Source organism: Ictidomys tridecemlineatus, chromosome 1 (assembly GCF_052094955.1).
Source record: "Ictidomys tridecemlineatus isolate mIctTri1 chromosome 1, mIctTri1.hap1, whole genome shotgun sequence".
NCBI classification, from domain to species: domain Eukaryota; kingdom Metazoa; phylum Chordata; class Mammalia; order Rodentia; family Sciuridae; genus Ictidomys; species Ictidomys tridecemlineatus.
In genome coordinates, this window is record NC_135477.1 from 44462123 (window position 1) to 44488102 (window position 25980).

General features: G+C 46.2%; 1 protein-coding gene and 1 long non-coding RNA gene across 7 annotated transcripts in view; both read right to left on the minus strand.

The window, feature by feature from the left end:
• The window catches only part of Rps24 (ribosomal protein S24), a 462172-nt gene that overhangs the window by 79563 nt on the left and 356629 nt on the right, over window positions 1-25980 (minus strand). The gene's annotated exons all lie outside the window — the stretch shown is intronic.
• The window catches only part of LOC144375254 (uncharacterized), an 82706-nt gene that overhangs the window by 12474 nt on the left and 44252 nt on the right, over window positions 1-25980 (minus strand). The window contains exons 4-6 of one of the 5 annotated variants that reach the window (XR_013434849.1): window positions 11483-11713; window positions 9810-9934; window positions 6043-8682 (exon numbers count right to left, since the gene is read on the minus strand). This is a non-coding gene — a long non-coding RNA (uncharacterized LOC144375254). Of the gene's footprint in view, window positions 1-6042; window positions 8683-9809; window positions 11714-25980 lie in introns of those variants that run through there. The other 4 variants (XR_013434850.1, XR_013434848.1, XR_013434845.1 and 1 more) reach the window with 4 other exon arrangements.

A 25980-nucleotide genomic window follows, 5' to 3' on the forward strand; every position in this document is an offset into this window, starting at 1 on the left:
TATAATTTTTTTCCATCTTTTTACTTTTTACCTGTCTCCATTTTTCTAATTGAAGTGAGTTCCTTAGAGGAAGGATATTATTTTATACTTTTTTGTAATTCCCTCTTCTCTTGTCTTCTAATTCATGTATTTTGACCATTTACATTTATCATAATTTTTGAGGATATTAGGGCTTAAGTCTTCTGTTTATTAAGATATTTTCTGTTGGCTTCTTCTGTTTCTCGTTTTTCTTTTATTTTTCTTCCTTCATGTGAAACATTTAAACATTTTTTATAATTCTAACTTAATTTATTTATCATGATTTTTAGTGTATTGTTTGCATCGTCATGTTAGTGTTTGCTCTAGGTATTTCAATATGCATGCATAGTCTAATACTGTCTGTTGGTACTGACTTTTTAATTGAATGAAGTTTAGAAATATTACTTACATTTAAAACTATTTGCTCTCCATATTTTAAAAGTGTATTATTGTAAATATTTCTTTCACATACATGGAGCACCATCTTAGATAGTTTTATAATTATTACTTTGATCAATAAATTTTATTTAAAATCAAATTAGAAACTCATGAGAAAGAGGACAGTTTATTATCTTTACCCTTCACACTGTTTGCTTTCCTTCTCTGGAGTTCCTCAACATACTCTTGTTATTCCTTCCTCTCTGTTTAGAGAAATTCTGTGAGCCTTCCTTAAGGGTCGGTTTGCCGGCAAAAACGACCTTGAGTTTTTCCTCATCTAAGAATCTCCTTATTTCCCCCCTTCATTGCTGAAGTGTATTTTATCTACATCTAGAATTTGTAGTTGACTATTAGTTGCTTTCAGAGCTTCAAAAATCCCGTACTACTTTTTTTCTGGTCTCTGTGGTTTCTGGTGGACAATGGGAAGTCCTTGGTTGTTTAAATTGGTTTGCTCTACACCACACTTGCCACACACATCTCTCCAGCTTGCCTGTGTCCAAGCTGCGCCCTTGACGGTAAACTGGAAAGCGTAAGTGAAGACTTCTCTTGAGGTGGGGGTTTTTTTTTTTTAATCCCTAGAGGCTTTTAAGATTTTTTTCTTTGTCTTTAGTCTTCAGAAGTTCAATTACGATATGTCTTGTCATAAATTTCACTGGGTTCATTTTATTTGAGATTGTGAATCTGCTTCTTGAATTAGTAAGTTTGTGCCTTTTGCCAGATGTAGGAAGACTTAGCCTTTACCTATGTATTATTGGGAACTCCCACCTCTCTTTCTGGAACGCCAGTGATATAAATTCTAGTCCTTTTGTTATTGTTGCCCAAATCCCAGAGACTCTGTTAATTTTTAAGACTCTATTTTTCTCTCTTTCAACCAGATTGGGCCCACTCTACTGATCGGCCCTCACGTTCCCTCATTAGCTTCAGTCAGACTCCATCTTATTCTTGAGCCCATCCAGCTAGTATTTTTTTTTTGTTATTGTATTTTTCACTTCTATAATTTTCATTTAGTTCTTTTCTAAAAGTTCTATTTCTTTGCTAAGATATTATTTTTTTTCATTTGCTTTAAGAGAATTCATAATTGCTTGTTGAAGCATTTTTATGAAGGCTGCTTTAAAATCCTTGGCAGATAATTCCAACATCTGATTCATCTCTGCGTGGATTGTCTATTATTATTCATGGTGTGGTTTTCCTGGTTCTTGGTACGAGTGGGTTTTTTTAATTGTATCTTGGGTATTATGAAATGCCATCCTATTTAATCTTCTTCTTCTTCTTCTTCTAACCAGGCTGCCTCCCTTTGGAGATGGAGCAGAACTGGCTGGGTGGGTGAGGGGCTGTCTAGCTACCTTCTGGGTCGCACTGGGCTGAAGGAGGCGGCTGACTCACCCTGCCCTGCTGCTGCAGGCTGGGGGTGGACACTCAGCTGCCATGGGACCCTGCTGAGGCTGTGACAGCAGGAAGGGAAGGTAAAGAATCGCTGCGTCAACAAGCCCTGCCCCTGTTCTTCTGCAGGATGCTCGGTGAGGATGGAGGCTTAGCTCCTCTCTAGGACCCACGGACTTTGGGGTTGGAAGGAAGTGGGGTGTCCAATTTTTCCCTTTGCACCATCACATCCCACCTTGCTGTACGTGGAGGCTCAGCTCCCTCCCGGAGGCCACTGACACTCTCCTGGTGGGGAGATTGGCACACGGACTGCCTCCGCTGGGCAAGGGATTGAAGACTCGCTCCCCACTCGGCCTGGCCCATGCTATCCTGGCACGGAAACTGGAACACTGCCTGATTCCGCTGGGGGAAATGGAAGATTTCCATTCCTGTCCACTTGGCATCGCCCAGAGCCGGGCTCAGAGCACTGTCTGCTTCAGTGGAGTGGAGGGGAATGGACGGGGGAGGGTGGGAGCTCAGTTATTGGTCCAGACCTGCTAAAACCACAGTATATAGAGAGGAGGATTTTCCACTGGTGTTTAGCTGGAGGAAGGGGGGTATTTCCAGACAGGTTTTCTGCTGTGAGGTCCTTTGGCTCAGGGAAACAGGTTGGAGCTTTTGTTTGGTTGGTTGATGTGTTGTTCATGCCTGTTGGAGGTTCCAGATCTGAGGCTGTAGGGTAGACCACAAGGAAACAGAGGAACTTGCTGTCGGGTTGCTCCTCACATCCCGAGGACTCTTCTTCTTCCCATCTTTCAAGGTTTTCCTGCGCCTTCTTGTTCTATGGTATCAACTGTTCTTTCCTTATTAAAAGGAGGATCTGGGAGAAATGGGACCTCTCCATCTGGAAATGGCTGAAACTCAGAAAAATTGTAATGTACATTTTTAAAGTGTACTGCATGCCAGGCAAAAGGAACAGATGGTAAACGGAGCTCCACACGGAGGAGCTGATCACATCTGTGTAACTAGCCCCTCTCCGCGACCCAGAACGTGCCTGGGAGCCCCAGAAGCTGATCTTGTGCTCCCTTTAAGTCACCCTGGCGCCTTCCTCAAAGGTGACTCCTCTCTTCACTTGTCACACAATAGATTGGGTGTGCCAGAGAGAACTGTCCCTTTCTTCCAATAATCAACAGAATAGTCCCTGAGTGCTTGTTCCTGTCCAGGGCGAAGGCGGGGTTTCAGCGGCAGTGTGGCCCAGCCTGCCTCTGGATTACCCTCCTTCTCCATGCAGGTTTGTTTTCTTCTTGACCCCAAATTAATGGGGCCTTTTCCGACACTGATCATCTCATTCTGACACCACCTGGGTCTCCAGCGGTTCAATTTTGACCCTGATTACGCAGACTTATTGCAGATACCCCAGGTTAAGGGCTCAGTTCCACCAGGCTGCCCACACTCCAAATGCCATCGGTAAGTCCTGGGCCGATGGTACATCGGACCAGCCTATAAATTCACAAATGCAAACAACTCCCCCAACCCCAGGTTCAATACTTCACCAAAATGACTCAAAGAACTCAAGAAAACTCTTTACTGAAGTTTACCCATTTATTAGAAAGTGTGAAACTCAGAAGTGGCCAAATGGGAAGAGAAGAACAGGACAAAGTAGGGGAGGTGGAGAGTGGCCTGGAACCTCCATGCCTTCTCGAGGGGCACCACCCACCCAATGCCACCACCTGTCCCCTAGTAGAGTTCTCCGAAATCTATCCCTTAGGGTTATTTATGGATGTTCCATTCTACAGACATGACTGGCCGTTGGTTGTGGAGCTTACTGTCCCTCCTGCTTGCCACTCCCTGGGGGTCTAGAAGTCCCAGCCTTCTAATCAAGACTAGTCTCTCTTGACCCATCCTGAAGCTACCTAGGAGCCCCCAGTCCTATCATTAGCGTACAGAAGGCACTCTGGCAACTCCTGAGATTCCAGGGATTTGAGAAACCATAAACCAGGAGCAGGGACAAAGGACAGATATATTTTCATTATACCACACGGAGATTCTGCATGGGTGGGCTACCTAGGTGTTGCCCTCTCCTCTTTGTGCTGTTAAGACTGACAGGCAGCTCTTCTGCCTTGAAGAGCCTTTCTAACCCAGTTCTTTGTCTTCTCTTCCATTCATTTCCAGTGTTTAGTAAATTGCTTAAAGAAAAAAGAAAAAAAACCTTAGCCATATGCTTAAGCCCTTCCAGAGTCTTAAGAGAGCTCCGGGTTTCTTCCCTCTTTGCAGAACCCTCTCTGCCCATATAAAGTCCAGATCACCAGCCTCCTGTTCACACCCCGAATCAGCAAACTCTCCCACTTGGAAAAGGCGCTGGAAAGAGTCACCTCACTTCTGTAAAACGACCCCTTCCCCAGCCTCGTGCTAGCTGCCTCCACGTTCTCTGACGCATTCAGACGTGGTCTCTGTATCTCAGAGGCATTTTCGTTGTTCTTGGTGCCACTATTATTCACCATCCATGTTAGTCCACTTTTCACCAAAATACCTGACAAGAAAACCTAGACGGGGAAAAGATCACCTGGGCCATGGTTCCAGAGGTTCAGCCCACGGTCTGTTAGAGACATTGCTCTGGACCTGAGGGGAGGCAGAGCATGGGGTGAAGGTGCGGAGCAGAGGAAGGCTTCTCAGCTCACGGCAGCCAGAAAGCAGAGAGAAAGATGGGGCGGTGGGAGAGCAAGTGCAGCCAGGGACAAGATTCAGCCCAAGGTCATGCCTCCATTGATCTACTCCCCCCACCAGCAATTTTCTATTTGCCTATAGTTATAATGCAATAGTAATGTAATAGTAATAGTTATAATGCAATAGTTCACCCATATTATTAATCCATTAATGGATTAATCCACTGACTAGGTTACAGCTCTCATCATCCAATTATTTCACTTCTGAACATTTCTGTATTGTCTCATACATGGGCTTTGGGGGGACACCTTATATCCAAACCATAGCACCATCCCACCTAGAAAAAAAAATCTATTGGTATTTTAACTGTTCCAAACATCTTATTCTTAGAGTAATAAATAATCAGGGCAGTTAACACTTAATCAAGACTGCACAGTACAGGCAAGGTCCAGACCAAACTATTTACAAAATTCAACTTTAAGCTACAATGTTTTTTTTCTTCAAATACAACCTAGTAGTCCATGAAAAGTATAATACAACATGGCAAACAATACAACAGGAACGCAAGACTGGCTCAAGTTAACTGTAACAGTAAAATCAGTTAAGGGAGAAGAACAAAACACATGTTTCTCTAGATGGGACAATAAAGATTATTACAAAGACAACATCCAAATTTGAAAAAAAAACAACTCTTAATAAAATAAGAATATTTGCATACTTCTTTTTACACAATAGGCAAAAGTTAGCAATATAATAATAATAAATATTTAAAGTTATACAAAAGGCAAAGATTCCTAGCACCGTGCTATTATTTAATACTATCCTGGAAATAACGCTTCACTGGAAATTTCATTCAGGAAATACATAAGGTATTAAAACTGGAAAAATGAGGCCATAATTAGCCTTGGTGGGTGAGATAATTCTTTAAAAGATTTTTTTTCTAATTAACTAAAAACTATTAGAAAAAATATAAGCTACAATTTTTATTGTATATATTCTTGTTTTTCAAGAATCTTGAAAGCGACTGTGCTATTGTTTGCTCCCCAGAGTACATACATGTGGTCACCAGTCGGGGGCGCTATTAGGAGGTGTTGGACAGGAAGTGGAGCTAACAGAAAGAAGTTAGGTAATGGAGGGTGTCCCCTTGGAAGGGACATTGAGACCCCAGACCATTCCTCTATCCTGCTTCCTGCTCACCATGAGGTGAACAGCTTTCTTCCAGCACATTCTTGCCATGATAAACTGTGCCACCACAGACGCAAAACAACAGGACGGAGTGACCACGGACTGAACGCTCTGACATTGTGAGCCAAAATAAACCTTTCTTCCTTGAGGTTGATTTATCTCAGTTATTTTGTCACTGTGACAGAAAACGTGGACTGTTTAAGAAGTTAATTTACCAAATCAATCACTTTTTATATATAAAACCAGCAAAAAAAAATAGATTCCATTAACTGAATCGCAAGAATTTACATAATCAGGAATAAGCATAATAAGCACTTTGGAAGATCCATGGAAGGCACACTTTCAATCAGCAAAGAACATGAATGTAAGCTTGACAAATGGGGATATATATATCTTTTTATTTAATGAAAAATGCAGTATTGAAGCAAACATATCAGTCTTCCTTTAATCTATACATTGAACACAACACTAACAAAAATGGCAGGTGATTATTTTTCCCCAACTGGCCACTGTGATTTTATTTTATATTATTAATTTTTGAAATAATCACAAACTTACAAAGAGTTGGACGACTCACAAAGAACCCCTTACCTGAACCATTTGGAAATAAATTGTGACATTGTGGCCCATTACCCCTGAACATTTTATCATTCTTACAAGGCTCCCAATAGTACTGGGAAAGTTGTCAAAATCAAAATGGAGACTCCAGTGTGGGAAGCCCTAACAAAATCAAAGTAAGGAGGTTATGAGGGAAGAGCTCTCATGCTTACAACACCTAAGAACTATCACAAAAGATTCTGCAGAACCACCACCTTGCACAAAGGCTGCCACCAACTTACACAAAGAACACTTCTGCAAGGACAGCTGTCCAGTAATTGAATGTCTTACCTTGGACGGATGCCACCCGATTATGCATCCTTGAACATCCTTGTTATTAATTCTTGTAGCTAGGGATTATTGTTTTAAAAGGCTTATGTCATCCTCCTTCTTCTGTCTGTAAAGTTTCCATTTCCCCCACCTGCTTTGCATGCACCCGTGGTTTCCATGACACATGTGTTTCCCAGGGCCGTGATCCTCACATTCCCAAATAAATAACAGAATTCTTTCTGTTTGTCTTGACTTTTTTTTTTTTTTTTTTTGGTACTGGGGATTGAACCCAGGATAGCTCTATGATTGAGCTACATCCCAAACTCTTTTTATTTTTATATTTTTATTTTGAGACAGGATCTTGCTAAGCTGCTGAGGTTGACCTTGAACTTGAAATCCTCCTGCCTCAGTCTCCCAAACCACTGAGATTACAGGTGTGTTTCACAAGGCCCAGCGATAAGAGTACTCTTGAAAGAATCTCTCCGTTTTTCACTTAAAGATTGAAAGTAACATTGAATTTGGTATTTTGACATTGTATGTCACTACTAATCCACAGATTCTGTTCAAGTGTCACCAATTTTCCCAACAACATCCTTTATAGTGAAAGGATCTAGTGCAGGTAGCATGTTGAGTAATCACCATGTGTTGTTAGTCTCCTTCAGTGACACTTCTCTTAGACTCTCCTTGACTTTGATGACCTTGAAATCTTGAAGACCACAGGTGATTTCTTATAATAGCTCACAATTTTGGATTGTTTGATGTTTCTTCATAGTTGTATTTATATATTATTCATACAAGTTTTCCAGAACCTGGACTATTCCAATGCTGTGTTGTTATTGTAACTTACCAAACAATCCATAACTTTAATTTATCCCATTATGGATGATACTCCCCTTTGGTCACTTGATGAGGGGATATCTCCAGACTTCCCCCACAATAAAGTTACTCTTTCCCTCTTTGTACTAAGCATATATTTTGAAAGGTGGTACTTTGAAACTGCATAACTATTCCATTCCTCACCAAACTTTACATTTATTTATTATTTATTCATTTATCTCCATGTAGAGGCACAGACTTTTCTTTTATGCTAATTTATAATCTGTAACTATTATTTATCTTGTTCCCAATTTGGCCTCTGAGAGCTTTTTCAAGCTGGTTCTACATCTTTTAGAAAGATCCCTCGCGTTCTTTTTTATTTTCAAGCAACATCGTGTTCCAGCTTTGAAATTACCACATCTCCAAATTCCCTTTAATGGGGAATAATAGACTCCAAAGTGGTCCACGACCTAACCACTAGAAACCTGTGAATACAGCAAAGGGACTTCGCTGACATAATAATGACCACGGAAGTTCATCTTGAGATGGGCAGTTTATCCTGAATTATTCAGATGTTCCCAACATAAACACAATCCTTGTAAGTGAAAAAAAAAAGTCAGACATAGAAAGAGATGTAAGAAGGAAAGCAGAGCTCCAAATGACACCATCACTGGAGATGGAGGTGACCCCACGCCAAGAATCAAAGATGGCCTTGGGAAGCTGGAATAAGAAGAGCATGAATTCTCCATGATAACCTCCAGAATGACCTGATTCCCTCCAGTTCTGCCAACACCTTGATATTTAGCCCTGTGGGGCCCACTTTGGAATTCTAACCCCTATAAATTTAAGACAAGTATGTGGTTTAAGCCAAGAAGTGTGTGGTGATTTGTGACAGCAATGACAGAAAACCAACACAGAGGGTGTGCAGAAGCCAAGAAGTACTGCTAAAAGTGCTCACTGTCCTGGGGATGTCACTGCCCCAGGTCCTTTCAGGGAACAGAGAATACACACAGCACACACATGCACATGATATTTGCATTTATATTTACTGTTATCAAACTAGATCCATACTAAATACTAAACTATAACTAAATCATGAGTTCCCAATAAAACTTTCAATGTCAATCCCATACTGTGGGATCCGTTATAGTTCTCCCTTTCCATATTTGTAATTCTCCAACAGTCAGGAAACTGGCCTCCATTATACTGAAGAGATTTACGTATCTGGCCAATCTCCTTGTATGTAACTAATCTCTCATTTTGGCCATTACCTCCTTTCTGCATGGATACTCTTCTCAGTATGGGGGCTCTGATTCCGCATGGAGGGCCGTCCATCTGCATAGCAGAGCATACAAGAGCAAAAGAAAGTGGGACAACTCATCTTTTTATCATGAATCCACTCCCACAAAAACTAACCCACTTCTTTATTAATGGCTTTAACCATGTTCTGTCCTTATGACTGGGTCACCCCTTAAAGGACCACTTTTCAACACGATGGCATCAGGAATTAAGTTTCCAGCATATATATCTTGGAGAACACATGCAAACAATAGGCCTAGCTAGTTTTAGATTTATAGAGCATATGGGGGAAAAAAATCTAACATTCTTAATAAGTAAAGAACACTCATAAATTACATTTTTGAAAAGACAAGTTTTACCAGTGGTGATATGAATTGCTTCTGATTATATAAAAGCAGAAACAAAAGATTTGTAAGAATTGATGGGGAGGAAAATGTGGAAAATGTGAATCAGGTGCAATGGGAAGACCTACCTTTGATCTTCAATTCATGAGGACTACATAGATTACTCATTCAATAGCAACTTTTCTCCCTCCCCCTCTCTCACTCTCAGCATCCCTGATCCCAAAATCAAAAAAAAAAAAAATTTGATTACCTGTTTAATGTTTTGAAACCCCTGATTTTGGAGAATTTTGGATTTTAGATTTTCAGATTAGAGATGCTTAGCTGATAAAAATCTGCTCAGATATTCCAAAATTTAAAAAAAAAAAAAATCCAAAATCTGGAACACTTTGGTTTGCAGCACTTCAGATAGGGTGTGTGTTTGTGTGTGTGTGTGTGTGTGTGTGTTTCAAGAGAGACTAAAATAGACAAAAGTACACCCCACAGATATTTCTCTCTTGGTGGAAAATGCTGCCCAGCTTCCTGAAGATAGTTATAACCAGAAGCCACTGTCCACTGCCATTTGCTTCAATTCAGGACTCCTGCATCTTATTCTACCTTGAGGAATCCCTCCTGCTACCTAGTTCATTTTTTTTTCAAATATTCCTGCTCTGCCAAAACAACTAAGCAAAATGTGTGTGATTTAGAATCACATTCTGATCGTCTGAATCTTGGCAGCCACCAAAGCATTGTTTGCATATTTTCTGTCTCCATGCCGCAGATAAATATTTTTTTATAAAATCACTACCATACACACATTTGAGAAATATCCATCCATCTCACCTGTTAGAGTGTTTGACAGGGGAGTCTAGAATTCCAGCTGATAAGTGCTGGGCAATGTATATGGTCCAAAGGTTGAAGATGTGACTGAGACAAAGTCTAGGGGCCGGATCGTGCTCCTGGGTCATCTGTTCTTTGGGAAATAAATGATGGCGTATCAGCGCTCTCATCTGCCCAACAAGGAGACTGATATTTTAGCCACAAACACTTATTTCAAAGAAGCCTTAGGTGGAGGCCAATTGTGGTTGAGACAGTAGAGTCTGCCAAACATTCTGTCTGATCCCATCCTCTGCCAGCTCCTGGCATTTAGGTGATACCATGTGACTGGCTCTGGCCAAAGGGCTTTGGTAGTAGTGATGTGTGACCACTGTTCCACACTGGACCCTAGATGAGCCAGAGTGCATCCCCTACTCCAGCCATCTCTTCCCCTGCTGTTCCACGGAAGAAGCCACCTAATCTATGTGTCACGTGATCTTTGTAGCTTTAAGGCAGCCAAATCTCAGCCTGGGGCACAAAGTGACCAAATGGAACAGAGGCCCCCACATCCCACTCCTGATTGATGGCACAAGTAAGAAATAAACCTTTGTTGTATTAAACAGTGGATGGTCTTTCCAGCTGCATTTCTCTATGGAATTCCATGGACGCTAACAAAATAATAAGGAAATTCTTTTAAAAAAAGAAATCCTCTATGCCTGCAAACTTAATAACTTAGGTGAAACAGGCCAATTCCTCAAAGACATAAATCACCAAAACTCTTGCAAAGAAAAATAGATACCTTGTGTATCACTCTATCTATTAAAGAAATTGAATTTTTTTCCAAAAAAGAAAGGCCAGCAGGTTTTACTGGCACACTCTATCAGACGTTTAGTGAAGAGACAATGACAGTTCTCACAATCTCTTCCAGAACTAAAGGCAGATGAAACACTTCCTAACCCATCCCATAGGCCGGATTCCCTCAGCACCAATCCCACAAAAATACATAATGAGAGGAGAAAATTACAGACCAATATCTTTCATGAGCACAGATGCAAACATCAACACATTCTTAGCGAGTCGAATCCAACAACGTACAAAAAGACATATACACACAACCAAGAAACCTGGGGATGCAGGGCTGCTTCAACATTTGCGAACCAGTCCAATCCACCACATTAATGGGCTAAGGAAGAAAATTCACATCATAACAACTGATGCAAAAATTCACTTTATAAAATTCAACAACCATCAACAATTTGGAATTTTTAAAAAAAAAAAAAAAAAAAAAGAGCGGGGGGAACTCTCCGCAAACTAGAAATCTTGGCAAAAATTTTCAACTTGATAAAATGATTTAAAAAAAATCTACCAAAAAGAAAGAAAACGTACAGTAAGTATCATATTTAGTGGTGAGAAAGTACATACTTTCTTCTTCAAATCTGGAACAAAGCAAGCTGGCTTAATAAAATAAGAAATAGAAATAAGAGATATACAAATTGCAAAGAAAGAAATGAACTCTCTTTACTCCCTGATGAAATGATTATCTATGTAGAAAACCCCAAATGATCTACAAAATAAGTGAGAACAAATAAGTGAGAGTAGCAAAGTCACAGGACACAAAGGTCAATGTGCCAAAGTCACTTGCTGCCCTGAGCCCCTGCATAGGTAGATATTGAAATTGGAAATGTACAAACCAAGCATACCCGTGGCATCTCCCGGCTAAAGCACCCCATAGTGCTCTCTTCTAATTCTCACCCGGCATTCTGGGTTCTGGGACGTGTTTGCATCCCCAGACTCAGGTGAGGTGGTCTTCCGTCCCTGGCAACCAAAAGAAATGTGGATGAGACTCCCTTCCACACATAGGATCCTCTTCCTCTTTCCTGACAGCTGCAGGGATTCTGAAGCAGGGCGTATTCACCATGATTCTTTGGCTCCTGTGTGAATGAAACAGATCAAACACAACTCAGATACTAGGAGAACTGGAATGGGGCCTTTGGGCTTAGCAAGGTGGTCCATGACCATAACAAAGTAGCTTCCCTTGAGTCGCGTGCACAAGACTAAGCGGTGTCCTCCAGGGCACTGTCCCTGCATCCCTTGTTCTGTCTACTCTCGCTGCTTTGGAAACCTCAGGGGTAGGACTGAGGACAACCCTTATCTTAGGGCTTTAAATTCCAACTATGGGTTGAAAGATTCCCAAATGCACATCTCCACCCTGGGCTTTTCTCCTAAATTCCAGACCTCTTCCCCCCTGACTTCTAGATACCTCACAATGGTAATCCACACTCCTGCTACCTCCCGTCCAAGCCACCTTTGTGGGTTGCTAGGATCCTTGCAATAGCTAATTGGCCCAATTGTTTCCAATCTTCACTTCCTTGTGTTCTATTATCATCCTAGCATCTAGACAGATCTTTAAAAGCTACAAGATCAGCTGCTTCCTCTGCCCAAACCCTTATAGTAGTTCCTCATTTCACTCAGAATAAAGTCCTAATAAAAGTCGATAAAGTCACACACCATCTGTGGCTGCTCTGACCTCATCTGTTACCCTTCACATAGTAGCTGCTCACTAACTAGTTCCTGGAAGTATGACTCAATGAATGAGCAGACAAAAGCAATAAATACTATCTACTGGTGGCTCGTAATTTGCCGTCACATGCATCTGGAAGGATTTGCTTCCCTTGAATTAGATGGGCATGGGTATTCTCCCAGCCCCACCCTAGCTCCATACATACATCTGTGACCATGCACACATGTGCATGAGTGTGTACACACAACGTACACAACACACATACACAAGACCTTGTGCACTAGGCAGATGCAACTGAAATTAAGAGGAAAAAAGGGTTTATGATGCAGCACACTGCGATAATGCAAACAAAAACTGAATCAATTAAATGTCTTTTAAGAGTGTGCCTTGCCAGGCACTGGGACAAAGGCCTGTAATCCCAGCAGCTCGGGAGGCTGAGGCAGGAGGATTGCGAGTTCAAAGCCAGCCTCATCAAAAAGTGAGGCCCTAAACACTCTAAGTAAAACACAAAATAGGGCTAGGGATGTGGATCAGTGGGCAAGTGCCCCTGAGTTCAATCCCCATACCTTCACCCCTCCCACCAAAAAGAAGAGCGCCTTGACCTTGGGCACTGTGTGGCCTGGAGCTTCTCCTTCGCTGCCTTTTCTCCCTCTCCCCACCGCACGCACACTCGTTTCTGCCCGTGCAGTCATTCGGCACCTCTTTGTTTCCTCCCCTCTTGCCAACTCCTACTCCCAGGTCGCAGCTGCCTCCCTAGGGTGGATTCACGGCCCAGGCCAAAGCACGGGATGGTTCCTTTCACTCCACCACACTGTCTCCTAAGTTCTCAGATGTTCTCAGAGTCCATCTCCAAAGCCAATGCGTCCACATGTTCCTCTTAGTGACTTGTCACTCCTTCTTCCTCTCCAGGTGGGTTGACTCCAGTGCTGGGCCACTGTCACCATCACAGAAACTGACATACAGTGACCGAGTGTCCCTTTACATCTTCTCTTACCTTGAGCAGCCTCAGGTGCTAGGGATCCACTTTCCCCATGGATTCTCCGCACAGTCCCTGTGGGAGAGATGGGGGAGCCTGTGCTCTGGAGCCAGACTCCGGGTCTGAATCCCGGCTGCACGGTTTCCTATCTGTGTGATGCTGGGCAAGCTCCTTGACTTCCCTGGGCCACACTCAGTGAAATGTCCCCATCAGAGACAGGGTTGTGAGGATACAGTGAAAGAACACAGGTGAACACTTAGCAGAGCACCTAGGACACAGCACCTGCCAATAAATGGTAACCATGGCGACCAGTTCCATTTCCTGAGACAGGGTGGGGAGAATAATAGACCCTGCATTTGGCAAAGGAGGTGAGCCAGCTCCAGGCACCGCCTCTGTGGCACACAGTGCTCTCCTCATTGCCGAGCGTCACACTGAGCCGAAACACCGGGCCATGTTGCCTTGGTTAAGCCTGACACTGCACTAGGATAAGCTGCTTTCCTTCTCCGAGCTTTGGTTTCTCCATCTACGAGATGAGCAGTTGGGATGAGATTATGGGTAAAGGTCCTTCTAGCTTTGACCTTAGATATGTACAAACCTAAAAGGAAGAAAAAACCATCTGCATTCCATCTCTAAAGCAGATGCCCAGTCCCAGAGCCACATGGCACACTGACAGCTCAGACACGTGGATGTTGCAGGGCTTAGAAGATGTCACCCCGAGGAGTTGGCATTGGGTGCAGAGTCAGTGTGGCAGTAAGGAATATCCTTAGGACTCTCCAACGTACTGCGCACACAAGTCACCTGGGGAATCTCATTAAGATACAGATTCTGATTCAACAGGTCCCCTAGGTTTTGTCAGCACAATCCACGCTCAGAGAAGCCACGGGATTGGCACGGTGCCATTGCATTCCCCCAGAGTGCTGCTCTTTGACCCGAGTGGTAGTAGGTTATAAGAGGCCATTGTGAATCTAAAGGGAACCCCACTTCCCTGCCCCCTGAGGACCCTAGACCATGCCCAGGGATGTGCAGCCATCTGTCCATTAACCAAGCTTCCACGAACCTTGCACAGATGTAGCTTGCTGCTATGTTAGGGCAGAAAGTTCTACAGAACTTTCTAGAAAGATAGGATTGTTCTACATCTGCCCTTTCTAATACGGTAGCCCTTAACTACATGGACCTAAGACTTGAAATGTAGATGATGAGGAAAAAAACTGATTTTTAAATTTTATTTTATTTTAATTAATATGATATAACTAGACATGAAAGCCAGTGGCTACCATACCAGAGAGCAGGCCTCAGAGGGCACCTCTATATGATGGTTTCTGGAAAGAATATGGACTTTAAATCTTAAAGTCAGACAGCAACCCCACTAATTACTATCTGAATAGAGTCTGGCAAGTCACCAAACTCGTGACATTTTTCTCTTTGGTAAAATGGGGATGAGCACATCTAATTAGCAAGATTCACTTAAGAATTTGAGTATATATATATATATATATATATATATATATATATATATATAGTTTCTGGCACCATGAATGATTCAAAGAGGACGTCCCCATAATAATTGTTGTCATTATGTGCGTCTTGTCAACCACAGACTTCAGATCCCCCCAACCCAAATCCGGGTCCCTATTCTCAGTCTTTGGCGGCCTCTCTCCTGATACTTAGAGCTGTCTGCTCATTCTTCAGAAAGTTCCCATAGGAGAAAACAGTGGTTCTCCCCACAATGCAGGACATCGGTGCCTGCAGTCAGACAGGGCAGTTAGCTCCTTCAGGTCACACAGCCAGTTAGAGATGTGAATATTAATCTTTCAAATTCTGGCTCTTCTTTCTCTGTTGATTTGTCAACTGAAAATGAAAACATTCCTATTTATTTAAGACTAACTCTGTTTCATGTGGACAGGTACAACTGGAATTCTCATTTACTAGATGAAAAAAACAACAGAGTCTCAAAGTGGTCCTTTGGCTTTCAGCACAGTGTCAGAATGGGGATTGGAACCCAGGTCCATGCAACGTCACAAGCTGGCTTTCCGCACTGCTTCTCTGCCATGAAGTGTCTCTGGGGAGCTGGCCTCTTCTCCAAGCAACACTCCCTGGACTCCCTCCTCCCACCCCAGCGCTCTCCTCCCTTCCCTAACACGCACAGCCTCACGCGCAGGTGTGCAAGCATGCACACCCAGCTGGTGTCCGTGGGGCTGACCACAGAACCACCCGTGTCGTGGTGGTCGTGTGAGCCAGGCAGAGAGATGAGGAGCACAGAGCTCCAGGTGGGGGAAGCCAGGGGGGACAGCAGAGCACCTGAGCACGGTGGAGGGGTGGGCAGACCAGGGATGTCAGCCTCCCGGTGAGGACCCTGGCCTTCCCTCCAGGTTCAGTGGGAAGCCCTGGTGAGTTTCGCGGTGATGGCAGGATCTGCAGCCTGTGACTGAGAGATCACTGAAGCCTGCTGTGTGCAGAGGGTAGGTAGGAAGACAGGGGAGGAGGTGGCTGCAAGGAGCAGCCCACAGAGAGGAGGACCAGGGGGCAGGGGAGAAGACTGGAAGTAGATAAGCCGGGGAGGGCCTGACAGGCACGCAGTGGCCTTGACATGAAGGGAGATAGGCCAGGGCCTCCCAGAGAGGGTGTGGGATCTGGGCTATGGGACCAGGTGGAAGATTCTGGATCCACACAGCTCGCTGTGTGACCCCTCAGGGGTCTTCTATGTCCCCCATGGTTGTGAAGCTGCCCCGATCTGAATGTGTGAGACTGCTGGTGACACAATGATATGACAAGGAGAGGTGTCCTGGGCTGCCCTGCAGTGCCATCCTCGCATCCAGAGCCAGCCCCACGGCCACCACCCCAGTGAGTGTAAAGTGGGATTTCTGCTCAGGCTCCCGGGTAAGGGGCTTAGTGTTATCTGGTCTTTGCAGCTGAGGCTGGATTGGCGGGGAGGGGGTGCACCACGAGAGGCCTCCTGGCTCCTGGCCCGCAGAGCCCTCTGCAGCGACCCTGGATCCAGGACAGGGCCAGGAGCTGGTCATCTGTCATAAACCCTGAGGCTTAGAGACCCATTTTCAGATCAGCAAGATCCATGCAGCAAATAATGCTGAGAGGGGTGCCACGGCCACCCCAGATGTCCCCGAGCTTAGGGACAGCTCAAAATGTCTTTGGAACCCAAAGTGCAAACCAGGTGGATAGGGCCAGATGGGAGGTGTGGCTGCTCCCCGCCTCTTCCTGATGGAAACAGGTCGTGGAAAGGGGATTCCAAAACGGATCAGATGCTGCCAGGCATCTGAGTTGGGCTTTCCCTAGGAGGCCCAAGGCAAAGCGTCAAGGGCCATTGTCCTGGGTGCATGATGGGGAGGGGGAGGGGCAGGCAGGGGGGGTGATGGGATCTGATCTGTGTTCTGATCTCTGAAAGGTTGCTCTGTCAAAAGCATGTGCGTACACCTGGCAAAGCAGCTTCCGGTCCACTCAGGTACGTTAATCACCTATTAAAGGCTGAGAGGAACTGGACAGTGAAGTGTGGCATTCTTGGCTCCTTGGAGAAGCTGAGTCTGAGTCTACTGCACTAGTCCAAGCAATAAGGGTGAGAATCTGCTTAAGGCAAAGGCAGAAGGAGGGGCGATGGAGGGAGGGAGGGAGGGCAGGGCAGAGGGGAATGTAGCAGGACCCAGCGACTAGGTGGAAAGGGGCCAGTACAGGGTGATTCTTCTGCCCCGAGACCCACAGTGAAATAGCCCCCCTCCGGGTGACCAAGCGCCCTTGCTCTCCACCAGCCTTCCCAGCTCTCCCTCTTCGGGGAGTGCAGCTTGGTGGGGGGGGGGCCTCAGCACAGTGGGGGAACTGCCAATGTGGGCAGCCACCAGCGCCAGGAACCAAGCCACTGGGTCAACACGGCCTCCTTCGTGTGGCTTTTCAAGGCTAACAGACCCGACATTGTGCCACATTTTATGAAATGGAAAATATTTGCCAAAATCCACAGAGACCTGTTTATCGAGACCCCAGCTGCTGGGAGTTCTAGAATACTCTCTGCAGAGGCACTCGTCAACCTGAGCCTACATTTCGGCAGCAAATTTTTGTCACACGCACATCAGATAGATCACTAATCTCCAGGATATATAAAGAACTCAAAAACTCAAAACTCAAAAAACTTAAAACTGCACCTCAGGTTGTCTTATGCGAGTCCCCGCCTGCACACAGGATGGGGCAGTGCTGGGTAATGACCAAGCTCCATCAGGTCAGCCTTCAGCAAGGCAGGAGGACACTGAGCCGGGGTCGAGAGACCTGGGTTTGGAGACCAGCAAATCTCCGAGGAAACCTTGATCATTCAGTCCATCGGCCCCTTGTCCAGGGACCATCCAGCATTAGTGGACATGTCGCCTGGCCTGGTCAGGAGCTCACTGCCCTCCTAGCACCTGGCTTCCAGCTTCAGTCAGGTGGGACTTCTCTCTCCTGTCAAGCAGGGACTCATCTTTGGAGACTTCCTGCCCATCTTTAGTGAGCTCCTCTTCCTTAGGATCTCCTTGTGGACACCCAGAGGTGGCTTTCTGCTCCCATCCCCCCCACACACACCCAAGAAGCCCAGTACCTGCAGCCCCTCCCCCACAGGTGTGGCACTCCTCACCTGCACTGGCTTCTCTCAGCCTGACCTCTGAAGCCACTGTTCCCTTGGAGTGTGCTGTGCTAGCCATGAGCATGGGACCCACAGCCTGGCCACTTGGTGGGATATAATGAGGACCCAGTGGGGGGGATCCTTGGCCACACAATCGTCCCGCAAAGCATGGGATCCCAACTGATCAGGCCATCGATGGATCCCCCATGCAGCGGAAGGCATTGCGAGCCCTAAAATGTGGGAAGAGTATGCACCCCTTTCATGATGCCCAGTGACATGAGTTCTAACTAATCCCATAGGTAAAGGAAGAGGGACAACATTGTTTTTTCATATGAGGGTGACTTTGCCACTTTTAGAGGAGTTATAAAGTTCTATCAGAAATAGCTCTTCCTGAGTTGTCTTATTTTCGGTGCCTCTACTTTATTAATGCCCTGTTAAGGACTGAGCCCACAAAGAAAGTAGGACTCAAAATCAAACTGTTACGACACACCTAGAATTTAGAGCTTGGAACAAGAGGTCTTCTATGGATATTGGGCAGGGTTGAGTCCACAGAGTCCATGAATTTCCTGAAATCAGATGCAAAATTATGAGCGTATTTCTGGGAGAAAATTCCCCAGCTTCCATGAGATTCTCAAAGAGTTCATAGTACTAAAAAACTCAGCACCACCCAAATAGAAATGTAGACCAATGGTTCAGAAGAGAGGACATGAGACAAAAATCACATAAATACAGTTATGTCATACTAGACAAAAGGTGCCAAAAACATACATTGGAGAAAAGATAGCCTCTTCAACAAATGATGCTGGGAGAAGAGAAAATCTCTATGCAGCAAAATAAAAGTAAACTTCTATCTCTCACCATGCACAAAGCTCAACTTCAAGTGGATCAAGGACCTAGGAATTAGACCGGAGACCCTGCACCTAACAGAGGAAAAAGTAGGCCCAAGTCTTCATCAGGTCAGATTAAGCCCCGACTTCCTTAACAAGACTCCTAAAGTGCAAGAAATAAAATCAAAAAATAATAAATGGAATAAACTCTAACTAAAAAGCTTCTTCTCAGCAAAAGAAACAAATTATGGCATTTTTTAGGTAAATGGATGGAGTTGGAGAAAATCATGCTAAGCAAAGTAAGCCAACCCCCCCAAAAAAACAAAGGCCAAATGTTCTTTCTGATAAGTGGATGCTGATCCATAATTGGAGGGTGGCATGGGAAAAATGGAGGAACTTTGGGCAAAGGGAAGGGGTTGGGGAATAGGGTCAGGAAAGATGGTGGAATGAGATAGACATCATTACCCTAGGTACACATATGACTGCACCTGTGGTGCAACTCTACACCACGTACAACCAGAGAAGTAAAAAATTGTGCTGCAATTATGTACAATGAATTAAATGCATTCTGTAGTCATATATGCCTAATTAAAATTAATTAATTAATTAATAATTTTTTGGAAAGCCCATTACCACTGTTGTTGATTCCTGCAACTGAAGACAGTGCCGCAGGACCTGGATCTCCTGAAAACCAGTGATAGAAACTTGTGCCTCATGGGACATCACAGGCATAATGCCAAGTGGAAAATCCCACTACTCGGCATATACCCAATGGTCTTAAAAAGCATCATACTGCAGGGATGCAGCCACATCAATGTTTATAACAGCTCTATTCAACATAGCTAAGCTATGGAACCAACCTAGTATGTGTGAGACACTTGCCTAGCATGTGGGAGGCACTGGGTTCGATCCTCAGCACCACATAAAATAAATAAATAAATAAACAAACAAACAAACAAACCAATAAAGACAAAAAAAAACTACTCTAAGATTTCATCTCATGCCAGTCATAATGGTAGTTATAAAGAATACAAACAACAATAATTGTTGGCAAGGATGTGGGGGGTAAAGGCACACTCATACATTGCTGGTGGAACTGCAAATAGGTGCCCTTCAACAGATGAATGGATAAAGAAAACGTGGTGTATATGCACAATGGAATATTACTTAGCCATAAAGAATAATGAAATTACAGAATTTGCTGGAAAACGGATGGAGCTGGAGAATATCATATTAAGTGAAATAGGCCAATCCCAAAGAACCAAAGGCCAAAGGTTTTCTCTAATAAGATGTTGATCCATAATGGGGAGAGGCAGGTAGTGAAGAATGGAGGAACTTTGGATGATGCAGAGGAGTGTGAAGGCAGGAGAGAAGGTGCAGGGGTGGGAAGGATGGTAGAATGAGACAGACATTATTACATGTATGATCACATGTATGATATGCATGTATATACATATACATGTATGATCACACTACTGGTGTGACTCTGCACCAGGTACAGCCAGAGGAATGAGAAGCTGTGCTCCATTTGTGCACAATGAGTCCAAATGCATCCTACTGTCATGTATGACTAATTAGAACCAATTTTTAAAAAGAAAACCTAATTTAATAAACATACATATTTGCAAATTTTTTTTAAAAAAGGTCAAATTCAAAAGCCCACATTGCATGTATAAATCTCTTCTTACAACACACAAACAGAAGCAGCTCACTCCTGGGAGCTGGGGGTCTGGAGGGAGGGTTTCTGTGTCTCAGTCCAGGGCTTGTTAAGTTTGAAAAAATTCACTGGACTTTATGTTATATGTATGAGTTTTTCTGTACAAACGTTACAATTCAAGTACAAAGGCCCTGTGATATCGGCAAGGAGAATGGGGCCTTCCAGAGCTGACTTCAGTTTTTACACTCAGGACCTCCCAGAAGCCAGGCATGCCCTCGTGGGTGGGGCTGGGGTTATGTGGCCCAGGGGCCTGTCCCCACCTCCTCAGCTGTCCAGGCAGCCTGACGACATCTCCTGACATGCCCCAGGCCTGTCCCAGGCAGGTGCTCTGCCACCTGAAAAATGTTTTGCTAATGCGATCCCTTGACCAGGACATGGGAAAACCAGGACCCCCAGTCCTAGGGGAGAGGGCCTCCCCACCTGCTCAGCCCCTGCTGGGAGTCTCCAGGCGACTGACTTCCTTGCATTACAGACCAGGGAGGGGGCAGGTTCACAGGGGCACGAGGGCCAAGTGAAAGCTCAGCTGGAAAAGCACTCGTTGCGCTGCTCGCCGGGCTACCGTGCGCGCGTTTATTGGCTTTGGTGTTGTTGTGGATAATGGTAATAATAATAATAATTATTATTATTGCAAATTAAAACAGCATATTTTGTTCCCCTAACTGGGAGGCCCATTTGAAGCCCAGAGGGAATAATATGCAGGCGACGTCCAATTTTTTTTTTTCCCCAATTTGGATTGAAAAAAAAAAAAATTCAGCATGAAGAGATAGATTGGTCTGGGCAGCGATGCAGACATCACAAAAAGAGAGAGTGGGGTCAGGGAGGGCTGCAGCCCTGCTCGGCTTTCAATCATCGGCTGCTGTGTGCCCAGGAGCCAGCAACGACTGCCGATTTCCGAGGCTGGGAAACCTGCACGCTCATTAGCGCAGGTCTGAGAGCCTGGCTCTCAGGTTCCACTGGGCTATTGTTCCCTGAGCTCCGTGGAGGAGGAGAGGAGGGCTGTCACTGCAAGGCTCAGAAACTGGCCTCAAGTGCTCCCTCCTGGGTGGGCAGGAAGCCCACGGTGGGTCCCTGGGGTCTGGGGCAACTCCGCTGTGGCAGGGCCATTCATTTTGACAACTTCCATCATTTGCAGGGGATAGACCTCGATCTGTCCAACTGGGGGCCTGGAAGCGGCTTGTCCCAGAAGACAGATGCCAGGTACTGTTTGCCCTGAGAAGGGGTAAGGAAGGGACAAGGGAGGGAGGGACAGATGGGAGGCCAAGCCCAGCCCCAGGCCTCCCAGGCTCAGAGACAGAAGTCCAGGGGCCTGACTTGGGTGGCCAGGCCCCCAGAGAGGCCTGTGGTCTGGTCAGACCAAGGAGCTCTGCACATAGGCCCCAGCACCAGAGGCCCTTTGGGGCAGCTGGTGGGATGAAGAGCCAGAGCCGGGGGGAGGGGAAGGGAGGGAGGGAAAGAGAGAGGCACACAAGGAAGAAGAAAAGGGAGGGACAGAGAGGGAGAAAGCCAGGAGACAGACAGGAGGGCCAGGCTGGACTTCAGTCACTTTGGATGGCCGGCTGGCTCCTGCTCTCACTCCCCTTCATATCTCACAGGCGGGTGGGGCAGGAGGGGACAGCTAGAGCCTAATGAGCACTTGGTACCTGCCAGAGGCTGCTCTTAGCATCCTGTTTCTTAACTCCTTCAAGCCTGTAGCCTGGAGGTGACCTCGCCCCGGACAGGTGAGGAAGCCAAGGCCCAGGGTAGCAAAGTGGAGAGTCAGCTTCTGGCAACGAGGTGCTCCCAGGTCTCAGGACCCCCACCTGAGCTGCCGCACACACTCCTGGCCAGCTCAGGGCTGGTGGAACCCCACCCCGTGATTCTCAGGCACAGTATTTCAGGCACAGAACACAAGACAGGAAGGTCCTGCTAGAGTCCTGGGAGCCGAGGGTGGCCAGACACCTGGGCCTCCCACACAGCCATGCGCTGCAGGTGCCAGGCCCTCCACCCCTCAACCTGGAGTTCCTTCCTCGGCCCCACCCCTCCGCTCCCCTGCTGGACCTCACTCAGCCACCCCTCCTCCACAAAGCCTCCCCAGCAAGCCCAGGCCCAGCTGTGGCCACAGGATCCTGCTCTGCGTCTCTGGCACCTCCCAGTGCTGATCTGCACCTCTCTTCTCCCTACTGGAGGGTGCAGGAGGGTCTTGTGTCCTCCTCATGGCCCACACTTGGCACCGCCCCAGAGCAGGATCCGAATCCAGGCCTCCAAATGTGCAGCTTCCATCAAACCGCCGCTCCCGGTCCTCTCTTGAAATCGCAGAAGCAATACCAGATTCTAGAACCTTCTAGGAAGGGAAATCAATAGGTCATCAATTCTGATAGCCCTGGTTTGCTAAAGGGGAGCCTGAGGCGCTGACAGGCCAAGACCTGCGGCAGGCAGGCCCCGTGGAGCAGGCCTCGGACTCCTACCCAGACTCCGGCATCGTGTACGACTGGGTCCCTCTGCTCCCTGCAGGGCCTAAGTGAGCCTCGGCCTCAGATGGGTGGGTTTGTAGAGGAGGTGACTGAGAAGCCCCCACTGTGGCCCTGCTCAGAAGGCCTTTTGTCCATGAGGAGCTTTGTGTACTGGAGTGTGCTGTCAAAGAATCTGACCTGGAATGAACCAGTGGCAGATCACATCTTCTCATGGTGCTCTGAGCTTGGCTCACTCAAGGCTGACAGGCTGGTGTGGGAAACTGCGGTGAGTGGTCACGTGACCCAAATGACTGTACCTATTCATGCCTGGCATGTGTCCAGGACTCCATTAGCCATGGCACTTACCAGCTCTCCTTCAACCTTCCCAATAACTCCACCAGGAAGAAGGCATGATCTGTTTTAAACATGAGAACAAATGAACTTCAGAGAGGTTAGGTAAGCTGTCTAAAGTCATACAGCTGGTCAGTGGATAAGCTAGGATACCATATCAGGCCGGTTAGATCACAAACCTAAGCTCTTCCCAATTCACAGAAAGAGAGACAGTCTCTTCCTCTAAGCCGTTATAATGATATTGTCGAGAATAATCACGTGAGTTTCATGGCACCTCACCCATTTCACAGAGGAGGAAGCTGAGACACAACAGAGAAGGTGACAAGTCATTCAAGAGCTAACAGACAAAGCTGAGGCCCCCAACATGGGTCCTCTCCAGGCCCAGATGGGCTCCCCATTCTCCAACCTCTGCTGCTCCAGTTCATCGGTCACCAGCCCCTCTGGCCCATGTGGACCAAGATGGTGGCCCACCAGGAGTCTCTTCCCCAGGATCTGATTGGCCCCTACTTCTGTCCCCTCACTCTCCCCTCCCAGAAGTCAGAGCTCAGTGCTTGGGGTGACCAGTTACTGGCTCGTGTGCATGCAGCCTGTCACAGGTGCCAGTCACTAGCACACACACACCAGCATTCAACCCTCAACCAGCCAAGCGGTGGGGAAGACCATGACCATTTCACACACGAGGCTGCCAAATCCAGAGAGGCGGAGAGGTGGGGGCTGAGGGCAATCAGGACTGTGTCCCAAGCTCTCATGTGCGGCCAAGGGGTACAGTGTTCCCTCCCATACTTGGGGACATTGGCTCAACCCTGTTCACTGGGGGCCTGGTGAGGATCTGGATGCCCAGGGGAGCCCCTCCCCCTGCCCTGTGTCAGAAGCCATAAAACCAGCGGGCGTGTGAAAGTGTGCCAAATGCAATGTCCCCCGGCCGTGACTTCCAGAAAATATTAAATCCTCCTGTGGGAAGTGAAAAGAAAATAAGAGCCTTCAGGTGACTGGTTGGGGGACATCTTGAGTTGCACACAGTTCAACAGGTGAGTGCAAGACTTTTCAGGACCCTGTAAATGCCTGTGCACTTCAGATTTCTCCCAGAGAAAGAGGCTGTGCAATTCCTAGACACACCTGGCCACGCTAAACTCTTCAGAGGGTCCAAAGACCCATGTAGTGGCATGCCCCTTGGAAAACTCTGGAATAAGCTGTCTGAGGAAGAAGAAAGCGGTAATAGCTATGGAAAAAGGAGGTGTTTACATTAGTAATTAATAATAAGAGGAGGACGTCTATTGCCCAGGGAGGATATGGTGTCTTAAAAAATGTGGTATTAAGAACGTACAGAGTAATGACCCCCAGGACGCGTCCTCCCCACACGAACATTGCCAGAGCAGCCCGTCTCTATCTGCTTCCATGTCCGGCTGCTAAGCGAGACTTCACGTGACCAAACAGTACTGCTGCAGTCGGGGCAGCGATGGCGTTTCCTCACCACACCTGTTCTCTCTGCTTCTGGTGATGGAAGCTCCATTTACTTTGGGGCTCACACCTCCTTCTGCATTGGGTCCCCATGGTTGTGGGGAGCCACCCCCCAGTTTCAGGCCCTACCCAACAATGCGTGGCACTCCACCACCGTCCTCGTCCCCCCTCCGTGACTGAGTGGCAGGTGGGTACGCGCACAGGCTCCTGTGGGCCTCCTTCTAGAATCCTCAGGAAGGAAACTCTTCCTGCCAAGGTTCCAAACCCGGACACATGAGCCCCAAGCCGTCTTTGATGCCTCACAGGAGATCCTGCCTGAAAAGAAAGTCATTACCAAGGAAAGAGGAGACGAAAGCAGATTTCTGTCAATGTCTGATGGGCCCCTGCTCCCACGTGAGTCCATAGGCGACTGAATTTGGGGACCCAGACTTATTTGAAATTATACATTCTCTTATCTAAAGCCAATCTGGATTAAGGTTCCCTCACTTTCGACTGGCAGAATTAACTGCCTCACAATAGTTAAAAAGCACTGCCATATATAGATGTGTTTTGTTATTCAACATTATTCACTTAATCATTCAAAGTAGTATGTATTGGGTATATGTCACATAGGGATATCATATACACATAAGGTTGCCATATATTGTTATTCAGGTTGTGCACTATCCAACTCTAAAGGGTTACCTTCCATGTAGCAGCCCTCTGTGGGTCACATGGTTCAATAGTTCTGACCTTTGGGAATACAGGAATCCATACATCGGCCCTCGATACATGTCTCATCTGTGCCCTTTTTATCCCTACCCAGTGGAAAGGCAAGGATCTCCTACCATCCCTGTTGAAATCCTTCCTGCATATTTCTTCAAAGCCTAACACCACTGCCACCTCTTCTGAGAAGTCTCCCATGATTGTGTCATTGGTATAAAGTAGTCCAAGAAGGAAAATGGAGGGTAGTAAGGTCCATCTGGCCCCAACTAATCAGTCCCTTTTTCTCTGTATGTTCTCCTGAGGGGCTTAGATGGGAGGACCCTGTTCTGTGCCCTCTGATGGGATGATTCCAGGAGGCCTCTGGACACCCAGCTGTGGGGCTCTGCCTTGGAGTTGGCAAAGACAGCTGTTCTCCACCCATGGGAGGCTGACGCCTGCCTGTCACCCACACAACCCAAAGTGGATGAAGTGCTCTGGGAGCCCCCCAGCAGCACCCAATTCCCCAGGGAAAGGCTGCATTCTTGTCATTAATGCCTGTTTCTCCCATGGGTGGGGGATGTCATTTTCCCCCAGATAGCAGGATGGAGGGACCCCCAGTCACCCACTTGCCTGCTTTTTGG